This window comes from Cyprinus carpio, chromosome A6 (genome assembly GCF_018340385.1).
Source record: "Cyprinus carpio isolate SPL01 chromosome A6, ASM1834038v1, whole genome shotgun sequence".
NCBI lineage: Eukaryota > Metazoa > Chordata > Actinopteri > Cypriniformes > Cyprinidae > Cyprinus > Cyprinus carpio.
The window spans coordinates 18,736,208-18,759,363 of NC_056577.1; the positions used below are offsets into that span (position 1 = coordinate 18,736,208).

A 23,156-nucleotide genomic window follows, 5' to 3' on the forward strand; every position below is an offset into this window, starting at 1 on the left:
TTCCATTAAATGAATGTGAGAGGTGACCAAAGCTCTTTGAATAATGACTAATATCCAATTGTATGCCTTAAGAAGATTTGGAATATAGAGAATATATGGACCATATTTATGGTACTTTTTTGGTCCTTTATGGAGCTTGACATTCACTGGTCCCAACCCATTTTCATTAATTTAATGGAAGAGAGCATCTCTAAATATCTTCTTCTGTATTCCATGAAAGAAAGAAAAAAGTAATGTGGGTTTGGAATGACATGAAGGCGAGTAAATAATGACAAGAGTTTCATTTTTAGGTGAAAAATCACTTTAGTGTCACCTTTCCAACATCTTAAAGACACTGCCTTTAAGTACTGCAAAACAAAAGGCCATTATTCTAAGCCGGGGGGTCTGTAACCTGCAGGGTTCCCTGAAGGTACGCTAGGGCAGAGGTCTATAAATAGATAAATATAAAATATTTTATGTTTACATTTATTAGTTAATTTTGCAGCTTTATGATTTATACTTGGTTAGGCATTGCATAATTTAGCAATATAAGGTTCTTAATAAAAGTTATAATTAAAAGTAAATTATACCATTTATGTATTTAGCAGATGCTTTTGTCCAACTTACTGTACATTGTATTCAAGGTATTTGTTTGATCAGTTCATACATAAGAATTGAACCCATGATCTTGGTGTTGCCAGTGCCATGCTTTACTGTTTGAGCTTCAGGAACATGTCTAAAAAGACAAAAAATATCTTCATACCACTTTCCTTTATGTGTGATTGATATTGAGATGAAAATAAATCGGATGGTGCTTGCATGTGACGTCACACATTTACACTATGAGCTTACAAAAATGCCAAGACATTGTGTCCAAACACTTTTAAAGCCTTACAGAAAGTGCTCTCATGCTTTCAGTGAGAAAGTCTGTATGACTGCGTGCTAGCAGAGACACACATACATTTAACATTTGAGGTTGAAAGTTCAGAGATGTTTCCAGAAGTGCTTAAGGTATCAAAAAACAAGGCTCGCGTCAAAATGTGTTCTGACAGCTGCCTGTATCTCTTACGCATCTGATGTTCTGGATATTATTGATGTCCTGATGTTCTACCATATTTTTGTATTTTGTATAAATGTGTGCCTTTTTTTTAATCATTTTGAGATTAATGCATTTTCTCTAGACGCCACTTTTTGGATGAATGCGTGTGTATTTATGCCTTGTGTTAATAATTCTTGAATATCTGACCCATTTCTTTAGATTTACTCTTGTGACTGAATGTTACATCAAATAATTATACATGTATAATGAACATGGTGTGTATGTGGGTGTTCTGGATTCTGTATGTTAGGCGTAAAAAATATGTCAGTCAGTGAGCCTTTGATGTTAGTATTTAAAAGACAAAATGACATGAATAGATTTTCTTTTTCTTTTTGAAGAAATTGCCACAGATACTTGCAATAGATTTTCAGAGAGTTCTAAATTCCTTTGTTGCTTTCTAGAGCGAAAAAAAAAAATCCTATTGCTTTATACCTATTGACTTTTATTGATGACATATAAACATTTCGAGACAGACCTACCATGATCTTTGAGGTTGTTAAGTGGTATTATATGCTTTTAAATGTTTTGTTTATTTGAAAAGATTTCACTGTGAAATACTACATTTTCCACAATCCTGCTGCAGCTCCACTAATCCGAAAACTTGCCGCTACAGTTGCGGCAGTTAAGCTCCAATAACCCCCATAAAATGTATTACAAATTGTTATTATTCCTACATTCTCATAGATCAGATTTTTGTATTTTGTGACACTAATACCTACTTCAGATGTGGTATTTCATAATTATAAGCAATTATTTATAGCCAATAGTTTTATATTGTATCATCATTTCTAATTAATGTAATTTGCAGTGATTCATTCAGATTTCAAGCACTTTTTATTTGCTTTGAATTGCATGTTGTAATGTTATAATTAAAATCAAGTCTTGAATGCCTTGTGGAAATGGGAAAATGAACGGGCAAAGTACTTCCAGAACAAAGGTTACTGGAAAAGTGCAGAGTCACAATTGCGCCATATTAAAAGTCATTTGGTGATTTGTGCCATGCCATCCAGTTTGCAGAAAACTATTTTCTTCAGCACAGTTGTAATGAGAGAGATGGTTGAACCTAGACAACAGCAGTCAATTTGTTCTGCTCCCGATAAAGTAGTTTGCTTTTTATCCCCTCTTTTTGTCCAGGCATAGCTGAGAGACTTTTGTGGTTCTTTCAATTCTGAGGTGTCTTATTATAAACACCATCTTTTAAATATTTTAACTCCTTATGTAGATGTTGTGTGTGCGCACTGCAAGTTTAGAGACACTAATTAGTGCTGTCATAAACACTCCCACATGCCTGGGTGTTCACTTCACATCACACAGGGCAAGTGGGTGGCGCTCCTCCCTCTGAGTCTCGGGTCTCAGACAGAAGGTTTGGCAGACTGTTACCAATGACCTTTATCAAATCATACAGTAATGAGTTTGTCAGCTTATGGTAATGGGACTTTGCTTCAGCATTGTACGTGAACTTTTTTAGTGACACCATGTAATGTATTTTATGCCTTTTACTGATCTATTTCAATTAAAGGGATCATTCACCCAAAATTGAGCTGATGGTAGGGACATCAATAAATGAAGCTCCAAACATAGGTTAGGGAGGAGCCTAATCATTCAGTCCTTCTACCTCCCTATCTCCTCCTCTATTTCTGTGAATCTCCCTCTATGTAGAACTGCAATGAACTCGGGTTTGAGCCTCCATTGAGGACAGTAAGCTAAGTTTGTTTATCATTAACTGTTAAGACTGAAGACTGAAACATTGCATAGTGCATAAAAAGATTCAAAATTTACCAAAGTTGTTACATTGTTATATTTTTTAGTAAGATTACGACTAGAAATGCTCAGAAACTTCTCAAAAACACAAATCCTGCTTGCGGAACCCCATCAATTATTTTTTGTTGTTGAGAAAATTGAATCTGACAGTGAAACAAATGACCTTATCTCATCACCAGAAGGCCATTTGCGACCCCACAGTCTCTATCCTACAAAATTTAAAGGCTTCACTTGGTTTATGCGCTGTCTTGTTTTCCTCGCAATATCCAGGACCAACTCTTCATAGATTTGTGTGGTAAAATCACTCAGGTGAGTATAATATAAATGGAGTAATGTGCTGAAAGAAGGTAAGGAGAGACAAACTGCCAGACACACTGTCTCATCAGCTCAGTGTCTCACTCTACCTGCTACATTTGCTGCCTCTTTTTACATGCAGCGAAACCACATTCAGCTTTTCATTGCAACAAGCATGTCAAATGCAGTTATTCAGGGTTTTTCCTCAGACTTTTTTTTGGCCATTTTCTCCTTCCAACTCTTTTATAGGCCACACTAACAGAGCCAAACTTACAGTTACACTAGTTTTCTAAGCAGACTTCATACATTACTTTCAATTATTTTGAGTTCTAGTACTTTTTTTTTCTTTTTATAGACACCTTATTGACTGGCGTATAGTACAGAGCCAACCCTGTGCAGCATTTCAGTATTAAAAGTTGTAGTCAGTATCTGATTTAAGTACTACAGTAAGTCTCATCCTCATGGACTGCACCAGATTAGCCAGTTCTGGGCTGTGAGACGTTACTCCACACTTCCACCAAGGCACTTACAAGTTCTTGGACACGTCTGGGGGAACACATGGTTATATGTGGTCAGCTGTTTTTCTTGTCTCACTGTAGCATGGTCTAAGGCGTCTTACATTATGGACATTGCCCTGGCCACATCTGCAGTCCTCATGCCTCCCTGCAGAAGGACTATGGTATGTTTACATAGGTGATCAGGGACCCTGGGCATCTTTCTTCTGCTGTTTTATTTAGAAAGGTCTCTTTACTGTCCTAAGTTGTAATTGTAATTGCTTAATTGCTAACATGTGTGCAATCTATGAATATATATATACATATATAAGCAAGCTATATATAATATATATAAAGTGAAATTATTTATTTTTCTTATATTATGAACTACTTTATGTTAGATGACTCATAAGTCTAATGAATTGAAAATGCAATATATTACTGAAATAGACTGGATTGTGCCTGTAGTTTAAAGTCTTGAAAGTCATATTTAGACATTTGATCTGTTTTATTGCCAGAGAACTCTATGCAGTTTATCTGTTATTCTAATTTGCCTTCTGTCAGAATGAGGCAAACAAATAAAAGCATTCTGCAACTTTCATGCCCAGAAATTGATTTGATAAAGGTCCTGACTTTGCACGGTAAATGCAACTTTCTTTGCCATGCTTGAAAAAATATAATTCTCTTAGTGTCTCCAAAGCAAACACCAGTTCTTCTGTTCTGTGCTTAGAATCAAAAGCCACGGCCGCAGGCTTGTATCTGCTTCTGCTATCCTGATGAATATTTACATGCTTAAACACTCAAATTAGAGTTCATTATCTTGTGTAATCTTGGGTTTAGATCAACAGTACATGTGCAGTTGTTTGATTAGTTGCTTGAGGATATGGGTTTTGTGCTTGGTTTGTGGGCCTTCTACCTTTTCTTACACTTGCCTTTTGATGCTAATGTCTGGCAAACGATAGGCCTGTTGTGTTCGACTTAGCATCTCTATTTGAATTGAAAGGAAGGTTGTTTTTTTTAGTTGTGTGTTCCAGCCTCTTAATCCACCTTAGCAGCAGTTTGGTGAAAATATGCACATCGTCTTGTGGTAACATGCTTTCGTACCGGACATATTATGATAAATAATTTAAGAACAACACTGGATTTAGTTGAATGAGCACCTGCACATTAACCGGTTTAGCTTCACCATAGCTGTGGGATTTTTACATTAAAATACAGAGAAAATACAGCACGGTTGCCTTTGTCATTCTTGACATTTCCTGAAACCATCTTTGCTATTTGACAGCATTAAAGATGTATGAGAGGCCTACGAATCCACTCTAAGAATTTCCTTTTTCCTCGAGGACTGAAATCTTGTGTGCGGCTTTGAGTTTGTGAGCTTTAAAAGGTAAAGTAGGTTTATTCTGTTTCTGTCACGGTCAGCCTGCTGCGAAGCAGGTCACTGTCACGCTGACATTCTAAAACATGTTCTCTCTTTCCTCCACAGCTGCTTGAGGTTTATCTCATGCAACAGAGGAAGTGGTGCGGGAAGAAGAGTGCGTCGGCCCTAACGTTTTGTGTGTACAACAGGATATCCGACGCTGGGAGCGTTAGCCTCATGTCAAGAGGTGATATAAAAGATAGATTGTCGCTTGTATTCTTAACAAGTACTGAAACTGTTTTTGTATTTGTGTTTTTTTTCTTTTGTCTTTTTGTCTTTCAGCACATCTGCTCTCTTGCTGTATCGCTGTAGTCCTCTTTTTGGAGTGCAGACGTCTCATTTCAGCTTGTTGCATGTAGTAATATGGCTCAAAAAAGCAAAACATTGCTTTTCTGGAACTCGTCCCTTCTCATACTTGTAGAAATTCTGTTTACTTAAAGTGTTGGATTTATTTATAGGCAAAAACATTAATTGCCAGTTGACTGACATCTGGAAAACACAGGGATTTCATGCTGGGGCAATGGTAATTGTTTTCAGATTTGTTTTAGAGTGTCTTTTTGATCAAATTTGTGTGAGAGCAAGTGAGAGAGAAGGAAAGAAGAAGCAGAGGGAGCCAGACACTACTCATGGGGCCCATTAGGAAATTGCCAGTAAGCAAAGTTGCAAATAAGCTGTCACACAGTACAAATGAGATTACCTTTTCAACGTGCCCTGGAACCTGCACACCGGGGGATGCAGAACCAGTCACGGCAAAACAAGGCACAATCGTCTGATTTATCTCAGCGCTTGATCTTCTGGTGGTGTTCTTTCTGCCTCTGTTTTTCATGCATGGTGTGCAAAACAGTTTACAAAGTGCTTGCAGCACAAGTTAATCAGTTGTAGACAACCTCTGAAGCGAGTCGACATAGTGTTTCAAGTCAGGGATTTCACTTATAGTCATCAGTGCTGATTTTATACGCATACAGAGAAACTTAGTTGCATATTTCTGTCTAAATTGTTTACTCCTGCTTTTCACCTTTTGATCAGCCTGTTGATGAATTGATGATTTGTTTTCATTTGTTGAAGAGATATAGACGTACTCTGCAGGTGTCTCTTGCAGTATGGGCATATTTATGTCCCAGGGTTTGATTTTTATTACATTTAATCCTTTTTTCTTTTTTTGAAAGGTCACATTAAAGTCACATTTTTACAGTGCCTTTGTCCCTCTCTCTCTCTCTCTATTTAGTTGTAAAGTGTAAAATTAAGTAATAAATAAAACAAAGATTATAGATGTTTGTTTTTCAATAAAATACTAATTCAGCCTTTCTACTTCTAAATTTCATACAATATCTATCTATCTGTCTATCTATCTATCTATCTATCTATCTATCTATCTATCTATCTATCTATCTATCTATCTAACTACCCAAGAAGGAGGGTATTGTGGTGGGGTGAAGGAGGACACGACTCAAGAAGGAGGGTAAGTTCCCCGAAGGGTGGATTTTATTAAATAGGAGGGGTGGTGATAGGCGTTGCTGTGAGGCGCTTTGGTGCTCAGTGCTCGGCATCTTGGCTGTCGGTGCGCTGGTGCAGTGTGGGGCCGTGCTCTCCCGTGGTTGGTGGGGCTGGCGGTCACACGCTGCTCTCTGTGGGCAAAGGGAAAGACAAGTTTTAGCCGAGTCTTGTGGAGACATCTCTCACCTCTGTACTGGTTTGCAGGGCTTATGAGAGCAGCGGCTGATGGGGCACAGGTGTGGCCGCTCAGCCCGTGATGAGCAGGTGCAGGTGTGCCTGCTCCGTTTCCAGGGTGACGCTGACTAGAGCTCGGGAGACGTGTCACACCCCCCCCCCCCCCCCAAGCGTCGTCCTAGTCCTCTGGAGAAGCGGGGAGATCGGGGGAGGGTGGGGAGTGGAGGCTGACAGACCTGTGAAAGCTGACCACAGGCGGGAGAGGCCGTCGGCATTGGCGTTGGCGTTGGCCGTCCCTGCTCAGTGTTGTATGGTGAAGTTGAAGTCCTGGAGCGCCAGGAACCACCGCGTCACCCTGGCGTTGGTCTCCTTAGCCCGGGCCATCCACTGCAGGGGGGCATGGTCGGTCAGGAGGGTGAAGTGGCGGCCGAGGAGGTAGTACCTGAGCTCCAGGACTGCCAACTTGACGGCCAACGCTTCCCTCTCTACCGTCGTGTACCACTGTTCTGCAGGGGTCAGCTTTCGGTTGATGAACATCACCGGGTGTTCCTCACCGTCGTGGCCCTGCGAGAGGACGGCTCCCAACCCGGTGTCTGACGCATCAGTCTGCAGCAGGAAGGGGCGGTTGAAGTCGGGGGCACGGAGGACCGGTTCCGTGGTGAGGGCCGCCTTGATCCGGTGGAATGCCGCTTCCGTCTCGGAGGTCCACGAGACCTTCTCCGGCTGCCCCTTCCTGGTCAGGTCTGTCAGGGGAGAAGCTAAGGAGGAGAAGTTAGGGATAAAGCAGCGGTAATACCCCGCCAACCCCAAAAAGGCCCGCACCTGTGTTTTGGAGGTGGGCCGTGGCGCGGAGAGGATAGCTGCCACCTTCTTCTCTTGAGGTCTGATGAGGCCGCGGCCCACCTGGTACCCCAAGTATTTGGCTTCAGCAAGGGCCAGATGACACTTCCGGGGGTTGGCGGTCAGGCCAGCCTGGCGTAGTTCCGTCAGCACCTTCCGCAGCCGCTCCAGATGGTCTTCCCAAGTCTCCGAGTGTATAATGACATCATCCAGGTAGGCAGCCGCGTAGGCCTGGTGCGGCCGGAGGAGGACGTCCATCAGCCGTTGGAAGGTGGCCGGGGCCCCGTGTAGGCCGAAGGGAAGGACCCGGTACTGCCAGTGGCCACTTGGGGTAGAAAAGGCCGTTTTCGGTTTCGCCTGATCTGTCAAGGGGACCTGCCAGTAGCCCTTTGTAAGGTCGAGAGTGGAGATGAACCGGGCCCTTCCCAATCGGTCCAGTAACTCGTCGGCATGGGGTAACAGTCGAACTCCGAGACCTCGTTCAGGCGGCGGAAGTCGTTACAGAAGCGGAGGGTGCCGTCAGGCTTCGGAACCATGACGATGGGGCTGGACCATGGGCTGCGTGATGGTTCAATTACCCCTAACCTCAGCATCTCCTGTACCTCCTCCTCGATGGCGTGTCGCCGAGCCTCCGGGACACGGTAAGGCCGCTGCCGGACGATGGTCCCCGGTGGTGTGCGGACATCGTGCTCCAAGACATGGGTCCGCCCAGGCTGGGGGGAGAACACATCCGGAAACTGACTGACCAGGTGCTGCAGCTCCGACTTCTGGGCGGCGGAGAGTTGGGGGTCCATATCGACAACCACGGGAGTCGAGCTGGTGTAGGCGGAGAGCTGGGGCCCTGTCCCGACCCAGCGCTTCAGCAGATTAATATGGTACAGTTGATCCTCCCTTCTTCTACCTGGCTGCCGTACCCGGTACGTAACGGGGCCAACCTTTTCCGTAACGGTGTAGGGACCCTGCCAGGTGGCCAAGAACTTGCAGGCGGCCGTGGGCACCAGCACCAGGATGTGGTCTCCTCGCTGGAACTCCCGTGGTTGGGCCGCCCGGTTGTAATGCCGTTGCTGCGCCTGCTGCGCCCGGACAAGGTGTTCCCGAACGATGGGCATTACTTTGTCGATCCGTTCCCTCATCTCACGCACGTGTTCGATGGTGGTCCGGTGTACCGCTGGCTGTTGTTCCCAGGCCTCTCGGGCAACGTCGAGCAGACCGCGGGGCTGTCGGCCGAAGAGCAGTTCAAACGGGGTGAAGCCCGTGGAGGCCTGAGGGATCTCGCGAATGCCGAAGAGCACGTAGGGGAGCATCTGGTCCCAGTCCCGTATTAAATCGCCCGACAATCGGCGCAGCATCTGCTTGAGGGTCTGGTTGAACCGCTCGACGAGCCCGTCGGTCTGGGGGTGGTACACCGTGGTGCGGAGTTGTTGGACCTTGAGGAGCTTGCAAACGTCAGCCATCATCCGGGACATGAAGGGGGTCCCCTGGTCTGTCAGGATCTGGGAGGGGATGCCGACCCGGCTGAATAGGGTGAATAGCTCCTGGGCTATGGCCTTCGTGGTGGCTTTACGGAGGGGGATGGCCTCAGGATACCGGGTGGCATAGTCCACAATGACGAGGATGTGTTCGTGCCCCCGGGCAGACTTCGGCAGTGGCCCCACCAAATCCATCCCGATCCGCTCGAAGGGCACCTCTATGATGGGCAGCGGTATCAGCGGGCTGGGGGGAGGGGTCCGAGGCGACGTCCATTGGCACGTTGGGCAGGCCTGGCACTCCGTCTTGCTGCGCGGGACCACCAGCAGCCAGTGGAAACCGGTCACGGAGGCGCTGGACCGTATTTTGGGCTCCCAGTGTGGCTGCCATTGGATGAGCATGGGCGATCTCGATCACCGCCTCCGTCTTGCTGCGCGGGACCACCAGCAAGGTTTTCTCCTCCCCCTGCCGCTGGGCGACGCAGTAGAGCAGGCCATTTTCCACTATAAAGTGGGGTGTTGGGTGGGGTGCCGGCTGGAGCTCCTTTCCTTCGGCCACCCTCACCTGAGCCCAGCAGTGTTTGAGGCGATCGTCCTCGTGCTGCTCCCTGGAGAAACCCCCGGCCCCGGTCACCTGCTGAAATAAGTCAAAGTAGAGGTTAGGAGGAGGACGGGGCGACTCACCACCCCTGGGGCTGTCGGAGGCCATCAGCACGGGACGTCTTCGGACTCTCCTGCTGGGCTTCTTGGTTGGGCAGTTCCCGGCTGGGCTGGCGGGCTGGGTGACGGTGGCGAATAGGCGGTCGAACCCTGGCCAGTCCCTTCCCAGTAGGACCGGTACGGGTAGGTCTCGGACGAGCCCGACGTCTATGGGCCACGCGCCGATCAGCGCCACGATGGTGACTCGCCGCGCAGGCACTTCTCTGGTGTCGCCGTGCACACAGGTTAGTATAGGTAGTATCGATGTCCTGACCAGACTGACCGCACTGCCGGAGTCCAGAAGGGCGAGGAACGGGCGGCCGTTTATTTTTACTTCCGCACGTCCACCGTTTTCGGTGTGCACGGCGCAGCCCGCCAGCCAAGGTCGTCCTAGGGAGCTGGGAGCTTCCGTGGGCATGGGCTCATCCTGTGGGCCGGGAACCGCCGGCCTGATCACCGGACGCTGGGTGCCCTCCGGCGTGCGTCGCTCCTGGACCACCCTCCGGGGAAACGGCGGCGCTCTCTCCTCTACCTCCCGGTGTTGGGTGGCCTCCGCCAGCTCTATGGCCTCGACGAGTTCATCCACATTGGCCGGGTTCCACATGCCGGCGGCCTGCCGCAACGGGCGGGGAAGAGCACGTAAGAGGCGGTCGACCACAACACGCTCCGCTACCTGGTGTACGGTGGGACCCCCGGCCAGCAACCAGTGTTGGGCCAAACGGGAGAGGCTAGCGGCTTGGACCCGGGCCGGCTGCCGAGGGTAGAAGGTCCACTCATTAAACAGCTGGGCCGCGCTGATCGGAGACAACCCCATCCGTCCTAGGATCTCCTTCCGTAAATCTTCGTAGAAGGTGCTTTGTTCCGGGGGAAGCGCGAAGTACGCTCGCTGAGCCTCTCCCGTGAGCAGCGGTGCCACGATGCGCGCCCATTCCTCCTTGGGCCACGCCTCCCGAGTGGCTACGGTCTCAAACATCTGGAGATACATCGTCACATCATCGTGGGCCGTCATCCGGGGCAGCAGCTGGGTTGCCTGGACACGGGGGTCAGGTAAGTCGCTAGTTAGCGGAGTTCGCGGGGCTGTGGCGAGGCGGAGCGCGGCCAACTCACGTTCGGTTTCCCCCTGCCGGGCGGCCATGTGCTCCACGATTTGCTGCTGGCGGATGCTCACCTCGGTGAGGCATTTCAACAGCTCTTTCATCGTTGGGGGAGGAGCGCCACCTGGGGAACCAGAGAAAATACGTGAGGTAAGGAACGTGGGGGAAAAAACAAAAAACCAATCCAAACCAGTCCAATTCGTAGCACGCGGTGCGGGGTGGGATCGTCGGTGTCCTCTTAACTGTCCTGCCCGCATTCTCCACCAGTGTGGCGGGGTGAAGGAGGACACGACTCAAGAAGGAGGGTAAGTTCCCCGAAGGGTGGATTTTATTAATAGGACGGGTGGTGATAGGCGTTGCTGTGAGGCGGTTTGGTGCTCAGTGCTCGGCGTCTTGGCTGTTGGTGCGCTGGTGCAGTGTGGGGTCGTGCTCTCCCGTGATTGGTGGGGCTGGCGGTCACACGCTGCTCTCTGCGGGCAAAGGGAAAGACAAGTTTTAGCCGAGTCTTGTGGAGACATCTCTCACCTCTGTGCTGGTTTGCAGGGCTTATGAGAGCAGCGGCTGATGGGGCACAGGTGTGGCTGCTCAGCCCATGATGAGCAGGTGCAGGTGTGCCTGCTCCGTTTCCAGGGCGACGCTGACGAGAGCTCGGGACACGTGTCACAATATATATATATATATATATATATATATATATATATATATATATATATATATATATATATATATATATATATATATATACATACATATATTAAGGTAAGATTAGATCTTAACAGAACCTTTACTTAACCATATAAATGTATTCATTTATTAGTTTAGCAGCCACTATTTATATTTAAGTGGCTTGAATGAGAATGACTGAGAATAATGAGAGTAATACAAGCAGAAGCAATTAAATGCATTTTATTGTTCTTACATTAATATGACCTTGAACTTGATCACCGCAAGTTTGCTAATGCTAGTCATAACTTTCACTTGGATGCTAGTTATGTTCACAACAAAAACTTGTCTGTCAAATACTGTGAAATAACTCCATATCATGAACTCAAGTGTGAATATTTATGAGTCACTATGATGAAGAGATAGATAAGACCCTTAAGTAACAGCGCTTCCACTAGCTAAATACAAGAAATAACAGGCCGCCAGTGTCTTTGCCTGACAATATTTCTAATCACAAGTCTCATTCCAATTATGATGATTTATGATATTCTTTTTGGTAACAATGGAATGCCAATCATTGCCAAAACAGCCAAAATAGAAACTATGTCAATTTCACTGAATTCCCTGAATTTACAGTATGAGAATTTGGGGTATATTTTGCGGCGAGACTTTACTTTTTTGACTCAGGTTTTGTAGTGTGGTAAAACACAAGTCTATTTTCATCCTACCGAAACGCCATTTCTGTAGACAAGTGGTTCTCAACCACATTCCTGGAGGACCCCCAACACTGCACATTTTGCATGTCTCCTTTGTCTGACACACCCATTTCAAGTCTGTGAGCAGGTGACATGAATCAGGTGTGTTTGGTTAAGGAGACATGCAAAATGTGCAGTGATGGGGGTCCTCCAGGAATGTGGTTGAGAACCAATGCTGTAGACAACCAAGAGACCCTCATTAAATTCCCGCCAGATGCTGTCATACCCACAAAACCCCTCTAGTTGCACTAGACCTGTTCTACAGCTTGATCTTGTTTATCTTTTGTAGGATTCAAAATGACTACATTTAAACTATTCTGGCAGACGTCTGAATGAACCATGCTATTCAGAAGACGATGAGGTTTATCTCAAACTGTTACCTTTAGAGTGTGCGGACACCACTGTCATCATCATTCAAATCTATTTTGGTACATTCCCTAGCACACAGAAATAAAAATGCAGAACCAGAGCACTGCTATGATATTTGCATTGACAGCTGAACATGCAAACTTTCAGATTTGAATGCAAACTGCAGTATGTGGTTGAGTGTTGGCGGGTGTTGAAGGGTAGGCCGCGTCTGAGAGAGTCAAGTGTCCTGTTGAGTGAAGTGTGAAAGAAGATTAGACTAAACAGATCATAGTCTTATCTGTGAGGTATATTACTGAATTACTGTTACGTACACGTCTGGATTAGTATTATTTCTAGCTGATGAGTAAACATGCTGCTCTCCCTTAGAATTGCATTGACAGTTTTGGCCCATTTGCGCACTGTTGTCACAGTGGCCATTAAACAGCCAAGTATAGGTTTTTCAGAGAAATTTAAAAAGTTGCAATAAATAAAGAGATGTTGGGGCTCTTCTTGTGTCAGACATTGATGTGGATATAATCCAAGCTTTGAAAGGTAAACTGAGAACAGTCAAAGGGCCTGTTTACACCAGAGAAAATGCATGAAGTGACCAGGTGTAAACAGGCCTAAAGAAATTCTAATGCATATCTATGCAAATTATAATACATACGATTTTCAAAAACACCACTCAAAACCACTGATTAACTATTTTTCCTTTCACAGACCCCGATGAAGCAGTTTTCAAAGACCACAGTGTCTGAATTGCGAGCCCTCAGATGCAGAAAATGCAGTCGTACTCAAAGAAAAGTGATCATTCACTTGAAGATGACGATGGTGACATTTGAAATGTTCTGTTTCTTTCTTTGGTTTAGACATTTGCAGGCTTAACTTTGTAAAAAAAAAAAAAGTAGCAATTTATTTATTTTTATTTATTTATTTATTTATTTTTGTATGTGTGTGTGTGCATAAAATTTCATTATGCATTTTTATTCAGTATAATAAAAATATAAGTGCATCTATATTAGTATAACTCATTATTATTCTATTTAAAGACTGTGTTCAGCATAAACATATCAAACCACTCCGAAAATGTCAAAATACATTTATGTAATTGGACTTGTCAATCAAAATCTTATGGTTAAATAAAGCTCTTGTTACAACTCCCCTGTGCAACAGCAGCCTCGCTTTCCATTAATACATATATATATATATATATATATATATATATATATATATATATATATATATATATATAATATATATATATATATATATATATGACTGAATGAATCAAATAAAGCATTTAATTATATTATTTGTAACAAAATGTAACATTGATGCCTTAAATTTAAAGATTGCAGCAGACACAAAGAGGACAATGTCCAGGCCTTAATAAACGGTCATCCAACATATATGATGAATAATCCCAGTTCTTACACTGTTTGCACAATAAGATAAATACAGCCGTTATGAGGAAGAGATATTGCATGAGTGCTGGCTGAGACTGCCATACATGGGCAAATTTCAGTGACTGTGTGTAAGTGTGTGTGCTGCCGGCTGGAATTTCGTCCTCTGACGTCACTGCCTGTTACTCTCCCAGATTTGGGAAAAAGAAGTTTCACTTTAAGTGGGGATTTGAAACTCTGTGATTCTTAGAAAGCAAGGTAAGAGAACTATTCACGCTTGCGAGGGGCGGCTCCACGCGCTGAAACGCCGATCGCAGGCCCAGGATAACGCAGCGGTGTTTCTGCGCTCGAGTTCTACAGCTCGAACTATATTTGACAAGTATATGTTCTTATTTGAGAGATTCGAGTTGTGCTGTTGAAATGGAGGGCGTGGGATTGCCAGAAAGGAGGGGGGCGAACTTTGTTTCGTGTATTTGCCCCGCAGCCGAAACATTGGAGCGAACATGTAGAAGGTGTCGGCGTACTTTGAACACGATTAGTAGATACTTGTTGCATATGAACTTCTGAAACTGATCGTGTTGTTATACCGACAACATTCTTGCGCTGTTGTGTTTCTTTTGAAGAATGCGGAAGTAAACAGGCTGAAGGGTCTGGAGGATCAGTGCTTAGAGACGTGGCTTCTGCTTACAAGAGCGACAGATACGAATTATTAGTGCTGGCCATGTGTTTTGTTTGCCTTGTTAAATTCAAATAGCAGTGTAATGCTGTACATCTTATACCGGAGTTCAGTAATTCACTTTGTGTAGTCGTTTACCGGTTAATACAGGGAATGCACGATTGTTACATTGACTTGTGATCTGTTACATTGAAAGGCAGATAAAAAGTTGTGGGAAGTTAATGTTTTGCATTATGCAGATGCTTTTATCTAAAGCAATTTACAGAGCATTCATTCATTCATTCTTGTAGTGTTGACAGAGCAGAGACACTTGTGTTAATGCATATTTAAAAAAAAAAACTCACCTTTGTTCAGGTCATTATATATTTTACATTATATACATATGTTTAAATCTATAATAAAATATTGAGAACCGGTGATTTTTAAAGGTAGTAAGTGATAATGCATTTTTAATAAAATAGAGAGAAAAATCAAATGAAATGCAATGGAAAAAACACATTTACACATATTTGATATGTATTTTTTTCCATGTCTCAAGAATTTTAATATGTGTTTTAGACTCATATTTGTGTTATCGAAACCATAGCATGAAAGGCTATGGTAATTTGAGTACAGGCTGAAGCAGAAATACACTTTATGGTTAAAGCATCATTCTGGATTATTGCATCTGCTTATAAAACCACAATGTGGAGGTGGTTAAGCTGTGCTCAGTATTGACAGTTTTTAGACCATCTTGTGGCTCGAAGTTGAATATGCAATTTGTTCTCAGTTCTGAGATTTATAGTTGCTTATTGAAATCATCAGACTTCAGTTAACTAACTCTACAGTGATAATATGGTTGTTGTTTTTTTCAGCATAGCTGTCATCTGTGGGTTTAATTGCTGAAATGGAATGTGTTTCTATTTACTATTGAAAGTAAATGCAGTTTTGATTTTTGTAATGATTTATCTTTTGGTAAAATATGAATCCAATGCTATAATCCAAGCATTTAGTCAAATATAGAAGACTGTTCTCTATTGTGTGTGCAGATAAAAGTAAGAACACATTTTCTTGTCAGAAACAGATAAATATCTCCATTTCAACCAAAATGTCTAGAATACAGACATTGTTCATCTTAAAAAATTGCTAGGTGTTAAAATATTTATCTGTTTCCTTACAAAGACGACATTCAGAATTCTGCTTCGATATGAATCTCTAATCAATAACATCAAGGCCTCACAGCCATCAAACTGAATATCTCTGCCATCCCCCACCCCAGCCTCCCCAAAAAGTTTTAACTACATCTCACCCAACAGCAGGAATTAAAAAAGAGGACATGTCTGACAGGATAGTGATGCTTAAAGTTAAAAGATGAATCCTGCCTTTGAGCCTAGTCTTCCATGCTCACTCTTTCGACTGTCGTTTTGCCATTAGTGCAGACTTTCTATGAATATTGACTTTGCCGTATTACTGTAGGTTACTGTTGGATCAAAAAAGTGTTGTGCCTCTTTCTGTTGCTATGGAGACTCTGTGATCAGGTGCTGTCTGGAACAAGTGTGACAACTGAAAGTTATAAATACACCAAAAACAATTGTAGTGAGCATATATGGACAACAGTTAATACATGAACAATCCGCTCCACCAGTTGAATCAAGACCACCTAGACTCCAAAGCAGTAACACTGACTGAATGCTTTTTAATGGATGTTTAATGTAATTATTTAGAATGATTTGTTTAAAGGGGCTAATATCTTTAATAGCTAATATTTATGAACAGAACCACTCTGTCTTATGATAGAAAAACAATTCTAATGTTACAAAAGATTTCTAATTAAAATACTGTTTATTTGAACTTTCTATTAATCAAAGAATCCTGAAAAAAAAAAAAATGGTTTTCACAAAAATATGTAGCCAAAAAAAAAAAAAAAAAAAAAAGGTTCTTGAACACAAAATCAGCATATTAGAATGATCTCTGAAGAATGTGGACTGTAAGCAATGGCTGCTGAAAATTCAGCTTTGCTTATGTCAAAATTCAGTTTGCTTATGTTTTTTTTTTTTATTTTTTTTTTTTTATTTTTATTTAACTGGCATCAGTCAATATTGGATATTTGATGATCATTTCGGTTTCCATTTTGACCACTTCTGCAATTTAGCATTTACTCATATTTAATATATAATAACACAATTTAATAATATTTAGCAAATTTCTAAATGATTATCCATCTGTAATACTTTAAATTATAATGTCTTTATTCCTAATTTTACCTTTAGCATTTTAAGCTATTTTGTTTTATAATTTTTTTGTTTGTAGATTTTACTTGTTGCATTGTAGCATTTATTTTATTTTACTCTTTTTTTTTTTTCTTTCACAAAATAGATATTTACAATTTGAATATCAGCCGTTTATCAGTTATTTGTCATTACTGGCTTATCGGTATCAGCCAGAATTTTAATAATGACGCATCCCTTGTTCTTTTGAAACTTTTTTTATTTGTAGAACACAAATAAATGAAATAACTAGCCATGTTTTGTCTGAAAAAACAGCTACAAAATTGTAACTATTGTACAAAAGCAATATCCCAATCCTGCATTTCAGCACTGCTGTGATTAACTACGGCCTTGTGCCTACAGCCGGATAAGATTAGATTTTGCTTAAATTAGTCTGACATTAATGCATTCCATCTGAAACTCACGTACGCTGAATTTGCTCAATGAACAAGCTTTGAACAAAGCTGTGATTTGCAATGCGTTTCAGTCCTGGATGGCAAATTCAGTAGTCTGATAAAACAGCTGCATCTCTACTCTTTTTTTTCACTGTTGCACTCCAGTTTCCAATAATTAGTGGGGACGGATCTGTGTAGTTTAAGTACACAGGGAACAGGCATGCAGGATGAGAGGTGGATGAATGAGTGTACAGTGAGTGTACATTGTCCTTTAGGATGTGGTGTGGAACAGGCTCCGGACCTCGAGACGGATGATGCAGCGGTTGCTTGTGCGGTTATGATTTACAGCAGACTTCTGCTCATTTCTCACTGCACTCATTGACACAGCAGTATAAGGAACACTGCCCAACTTAAAGTTCAGCTGCACTGTGACTTTGATCTTCCTCTGAACTCTGGATAATCAAGCTTCCTCACATCCCCTTCAAGTGCTTGCAACGAGAAAGACAGATTGCCACATTAGCATACAAGGCTAAGAAGACACCTGCAGCCGTAAAAAGGAGAGTGTTTTAGCCTGTGATAGAAAGAAGAATGAGCGAGCTGATAAAAGGAAGGACAGCTGAGACGTGTTCACACGCATTTAGAAACATGAGCGTTGTATGCTTATTACCACAGCCGGACAGGCCTTCTCGATTTATGTGGATTAAATGCCTTTCCTCTTGTCCTAGTTGGGATTGATGGTTTTCCAGAACCCTTCAACTATCCTATGGTCCACTGTCTGTTAACTACCAAATAAAAATATATTGCCTGTATCTGCCTTTTGGTAGTCTTTGCCAAATACCAGCTCCTCTTAATAAAGGCTTGCAGGTATTACCTTGACTCTAGGCAAGGGTTATGTCATTTTGGAAAAGTGTTTTCATCATAAACTTTAAGTTTTTAAGTTGTAATTTGTACTTTCTGATCGTGGAATTCATATACCTTATGACTGCAGCCATCATAAGTACTAGGGCTTCATGATATATAAAAAAAAAAAAAAAAACTGGCATCACAATATTTTTTGTTTATCTGCGATATATATGAAAATACAGGAATTTTCACAATATTGAACAGCTATATTTACAAAGAACAAATCATTCTAGATTTAGTAGGGTGATTTTAGCACCATAGAAATTTATTATTATTATTATTATTATTATTATTATTATTATTATTATTATTTATTTTATTTATTTATTATTAGTATTTTTAATTTTTCTTTACTCCACATGATTTGGAAAAAACATGAAAAATCTGGGTGTTCCTCCTTGGGTTTAGTCTTTACAAGAACCAACTCAAACCTTTTTCAGTAACCTTCGAGCTAAACAGTAAACCATTTAGCTTTTATTTTGACTGGTTGCTGGGAAATAAAAATAAGTGCTGCCGGTTTCAGAGTGAATTTTGAATTTGAATTACGTCCGAAATTGCATAATGTCCGAGTAGGTACTACATTTGGGTTTGAATTTACTTAACGACCGTTAAAAAAGTATGTATATAGTATGAATATGGGTAGCATGAATTAAATTCAGACATACTACCATACATCCGCTATGTTGTTACTGTCACATGACCTACCAGCATCAGTTGCGTCGCTACACTGCCATCCTCTCCTGTGGCCTCATCATGGGATAGTAAAGTGTCCATCGAATGTGCACTTCAGAATGAAAGCAGAAGAAGTAGGTCATCTGGGTACTTTTCGCCTACTGTTTTTCGAATACTATTACTAATACTAATTACTAATACTATCGCCTCACATTCTGTTTTTCACCTACTATATAGTAGGGAAGTATGCGATGTCAGACGCAGCATATGTGTTTATTTATACGAATTCAGCCAATGATGTCAGTGTCTCAGAATGGCTCAGATGTAGGGATGTAAATGATGCATGGCGAGCCAGTTGCAAGTATGCAATGACTCAAGTAGGTTGAGATATTAAACGAATCGTGATACAGTTGGTTTGGAGATCTCTGAGGGACTGACTGTCTTCAGAAAATTGGATGGTATTTTCTTTTCATCTTGCTTCTGTGTAATGCATAAAGTAGTGTTTCATAAGCACAGAGCTGCTTTGTTTACAGCAGTAACCAAGGAAGTATCCCTGTACATTCTTATAATGCAAACCTCCTGAGCATGTCGGGAATTTCCCCTGCATATAAAAAAGTTACGTGTCCTATACATTACCATAGATGAATATCAGATGGAAATAGGTGGACAAATCCACAACATATGCAAATGACAAAGTGTTCATGAAATCTGAATAAAGATTGATTCTTTGTAAGTATGTTAATTCGCCTTGTATGTTCATGGTTTATGTAATTATGTTGTTTTATTATTCGTACAATATGGTAACTGCAAATGTTTTTCTAACAATGATTTTGTTAACAGCATTCTTTTTAGCAGTTAATGATTTAAACGTCAGTTAAATTAATACTTAATTAAACACATTAGGCTACTCCTGCTACAATGCCACACAATTTCCGCAATCTTGAGGAGTCTGAAATAGATATTGCTCCCTCAGGACATACAAAAATACACTCATTATAATGTATTTAGAGACATAACACTGAGTGTGTATGCTAAGGACTTAAAGACATGAAGCTTTATTTCCAAGATGATGTGTGGTAAGCTCTGAATCTCAATACAATAGAGCAATATAGTAACAGTCTTGTATTGTAATATGTATTGTATATCCGAATCATTTTCAGATACAAATAACAGATATATATTAATGTTTAATATTTCCTGCATTATTACATACATAAAGAAATATATTTTGTGTTATGATCAGTCACCTGTGTCGGCAGTGCGCAGCTGACACATCCACCTAAATGATTTCAATATAGTGCATATTCTGCCCTAAAAAGACCATAAACATTGCAGATAACATCTTAAGTAAAAATAAATTTACATACACTTATATTAAAGGGTTCTATGATGCTGCTAAAAAAGAACATTATTTTGTGTATTTGGTGCAATGAAATGTGTTTGTGGTTTAAAGTTAAAAAAAAACATTATTTTCCACATACTGTACATTATTGTTTCTTCTCTATGCCCCGCCTTCTGAAACGCGTCGATTTTTACAAGACTCATCGCTCTGAAAAGCGAGGTGTGCTGTGATTGGCCAGCTATCCAGCGCGTTGTGATTGGCCGAATACCTCAAGCGTGAGATGGAAATGTTATGCCTCTTAACATATTGTGATGCCTTGTCCGGCCGGAGGGATCAGACATAAACATAAAACCCATTATAAACGTGATATAAACATGATTTCTAGTTGTGTCTTCTTTTGGATGGCAAAAACAAAGTAGTTTCGCTTTCTCAACGAAACAGCGTCACACCGTGGCCTTGAGTGAGCAGAGATTGGAGGCCTAGATTGAGCCGTGGCCGGCTTGAGTGAGAAGAGGCGGGCGGCTTGAGGTGGATTCTACGAAGGCGCGTACCTTGTGCTTGCGGCAACCACATGTGACGACCCGGGTCTGGACTCGGGGTCCATGGTGAAAGCCCATTCTGCAATCCACAGTTCAAAGTTGATGTATTTCCTCAGCGACCAGCACGGATCAGCTCCAGGCATGACGAAGCAGATATCGTACTCTTTTGGAAGGCCAAACAAAGTAGTTTCACTTTCACAGTGAAACACACATCGTCTATACGACATGGCAGCAACAAAAATACTACAACGAGAATAAAAGGTACGCCTTCTTTCTTTGCGTGAACATCTGGGCGGTGTTATGCAAATCTTCCCACATACTGACGTTGAGATGTGGGGGCGTGTTAGAACGAGCCATTTCAAGGGGGCCGTGGACGAGTCTAAACTTTGATAAAGAATATCTCTTTGGATTTGAGACTTTAGTCTTTGCAACTTTACAGATCTTCTTTATTCACCAAGAGCTTGTAACACTCCAAAGAGAAAGGAAAATTTGAAATCGCATCATATGACCCCTTTAAAAACTAATCCTGTGTGACTGATACGCTTCAAATCTGGTGATTTTAAGTCAGTGTTTTAGCTGTCAGTCAATGGTGCTCACTGGTAGGGAAAAGTAAGATGGCGGTTCAAACACTTCCGGTGTGACAGTTTAGAACGCGTTGAGCGATCCAGTCATTTATATAGATCAGTGACCAGAGGCCGTTTTTTTGAAAGGATGTCAATGGAGGAGAGGCTTCACCAGGCTGAATAAACAGCTTTTTAGAGGAAACATCGTATAATTTAATGAATCTCCAACATGTTTTACACTGAGCAATACTTTTGGATTGGACTAGTTTACACTGAAAAAAATGGCGTTTTATAAGAGAAGTCACTGACTTTTTGCGACAGGTAGGATACAGCTTACGACATTTCCCATTCATTCCTATGGTATCCGTAAATGGTGGATGTCACACAACTCTGACTGAAATTCAGTGTAGTTTTGCACATTCCTAACAACAGATAAGTGCTTTTCTACACTTGGTTGAACAAATGTGTTGAAGCTGTGCAAAAACTTTATGAACATATATATGCCAATATTACTGAAATACAGAATGCAACAATAATTCGCATCTTATTTGCAATCAGTATTTTGGTCTTGTTTTGCATTAAGAATATCTAACATCCTTAAAACAAAATAAATTTGCTTCTCAAGCATGTTTGTTTAGACAAAAATAATGATTAAGAAAAAGTCTCCTATCCTAAGCCATTGAAAAAAACAATTAAAAGCAGAGTTTGTTAGCACAATCTCAGGAGCGATGATCTTCTGGCTGTTGTGATTCATGCCATCTCTGATTTAAAAAAAAAAAAAAAAGTTATTTTTTATTTTTTTTATTTTTTTTTCATTTTTCATGTTCCTTGGAAAGGCAGTGACATTCGCAAATGATTTAGACCTTGTATTAGTCATCAAATAATATATGATTTTTACGGATAATCTAAAGGACGTGTCTCATTCTAATATGTGTGAAGAATTAATAATAAACATATGAGATTATTTGTAATTTATTACTATTTTTTTAAATATAATATTCAGTTTATTTTTACACTGGTAAAAAAGTCCATATAAAAGCTTATTTCATTCATAAAAATTGTGGAATTTTATTTATTTATTTGTTGATCTAGTTATTTTTTTTTATGTCTGTGTATTATAACATATATGTAATTTTTGTTCAGTATTGGCATGACTAATGGGAGATGCTGATCATCTCAAAATGACCATATACTCCTGAAGTATCAGCCTGTCACTATATTGTATCAGCATGGAAATCACATCACATTTAAAAAGGGATACATATATGCCAAAATAATCAAAATCCCACAGTGATGTGCTCAGTTGTGGGTTGGGCTGGCCAGCTCTCCTCTGAGGGAGTGCAGGGCCAGAGTTACATTAGGCATATTTAATCACCTGAATCACTCTCACTGACACCATTTAACCCCCTTTAACCCCCTTGTAAATGGGTTATTATTACTTCTAAAATCCCCTCTGTGATTCATAGGCAAGAAAGGGCTATTTTAGCTCGGCAGAGTGAAATCCTATCGAAATGCATAAGAAACCCCCCCCCCCCCCCCAAGTTATAAAGAAATACCAGCCTCCTCTGTTCTAAACCACCATTTGCTTTGTGTGGATTAGTAAAGACTTCTGTTTCGTATAAACAATTCTCTTGTCTGCGAAAGATTAGACATTCAGAGCTTGAATATGTTTTAATTACATTTGCTATCTTTATGATTATAATATCACAGAGCTCTGCTCCTTATGTGAGGCAATCAGTGCTGATACATGCTGTGTTTATTCGTCTGTGAATGTAGGTTTTTTTGGCTTTCAAATTAAACTCTGCACAGTGATGCTAGATGGCTGGAAACATTTGCA

General features: G+C 41.6%; 1 protein-coding gene and 1 long non-coding RNA gene across 4 annotated transcripts in view; both read left to right on the top strand.

Annotated features, from left to right (window-relative positions):
- Positions 1-6,414, top strand: part of LOC122145316 — a 30,207-nt gene extending 23,793 nt beyond the window's left edge. Inside the window, exons 2-4 of one of the 2 annotated variants that reach the window (XR_006160262.1) lie at positions 4,913-5,014; positions 5,114-5,234; positions 5,330-6,414. This is a non-coding gene — a long non-coding RNA (uncharacterized LOC122145316). Of the gene's footprint in view, positions 1-4,912; positions 5,015-5,113 lie in introns of both variants that reach the window. The other variant, XR_006160261.1, reaches the window with a different exon arrangement.
- Positions 6,415-14,057: 7,643 nt separating this feature from the next.
- LOC122145317 (LIM domain containing preferred translocation partner in lipoma) overlaps positions 14,058-23,156 on the top strand; it is an 81,182-nt gene continuing 72,083 nt past the window's right edge. Inside the window, exon 1 of one of the 2 annotated variants that reach the window (XM_042758261.1) lies at positions 14,058-14,241. The gene's annotated coding sequence lies outside the window, so the exon portion shown is untranslated. The remainder of the gene's footprint in view (positions 14,242-23,156) is intronic. The other variant, XM_042758259.1, reaches the window with a different exon arrangement.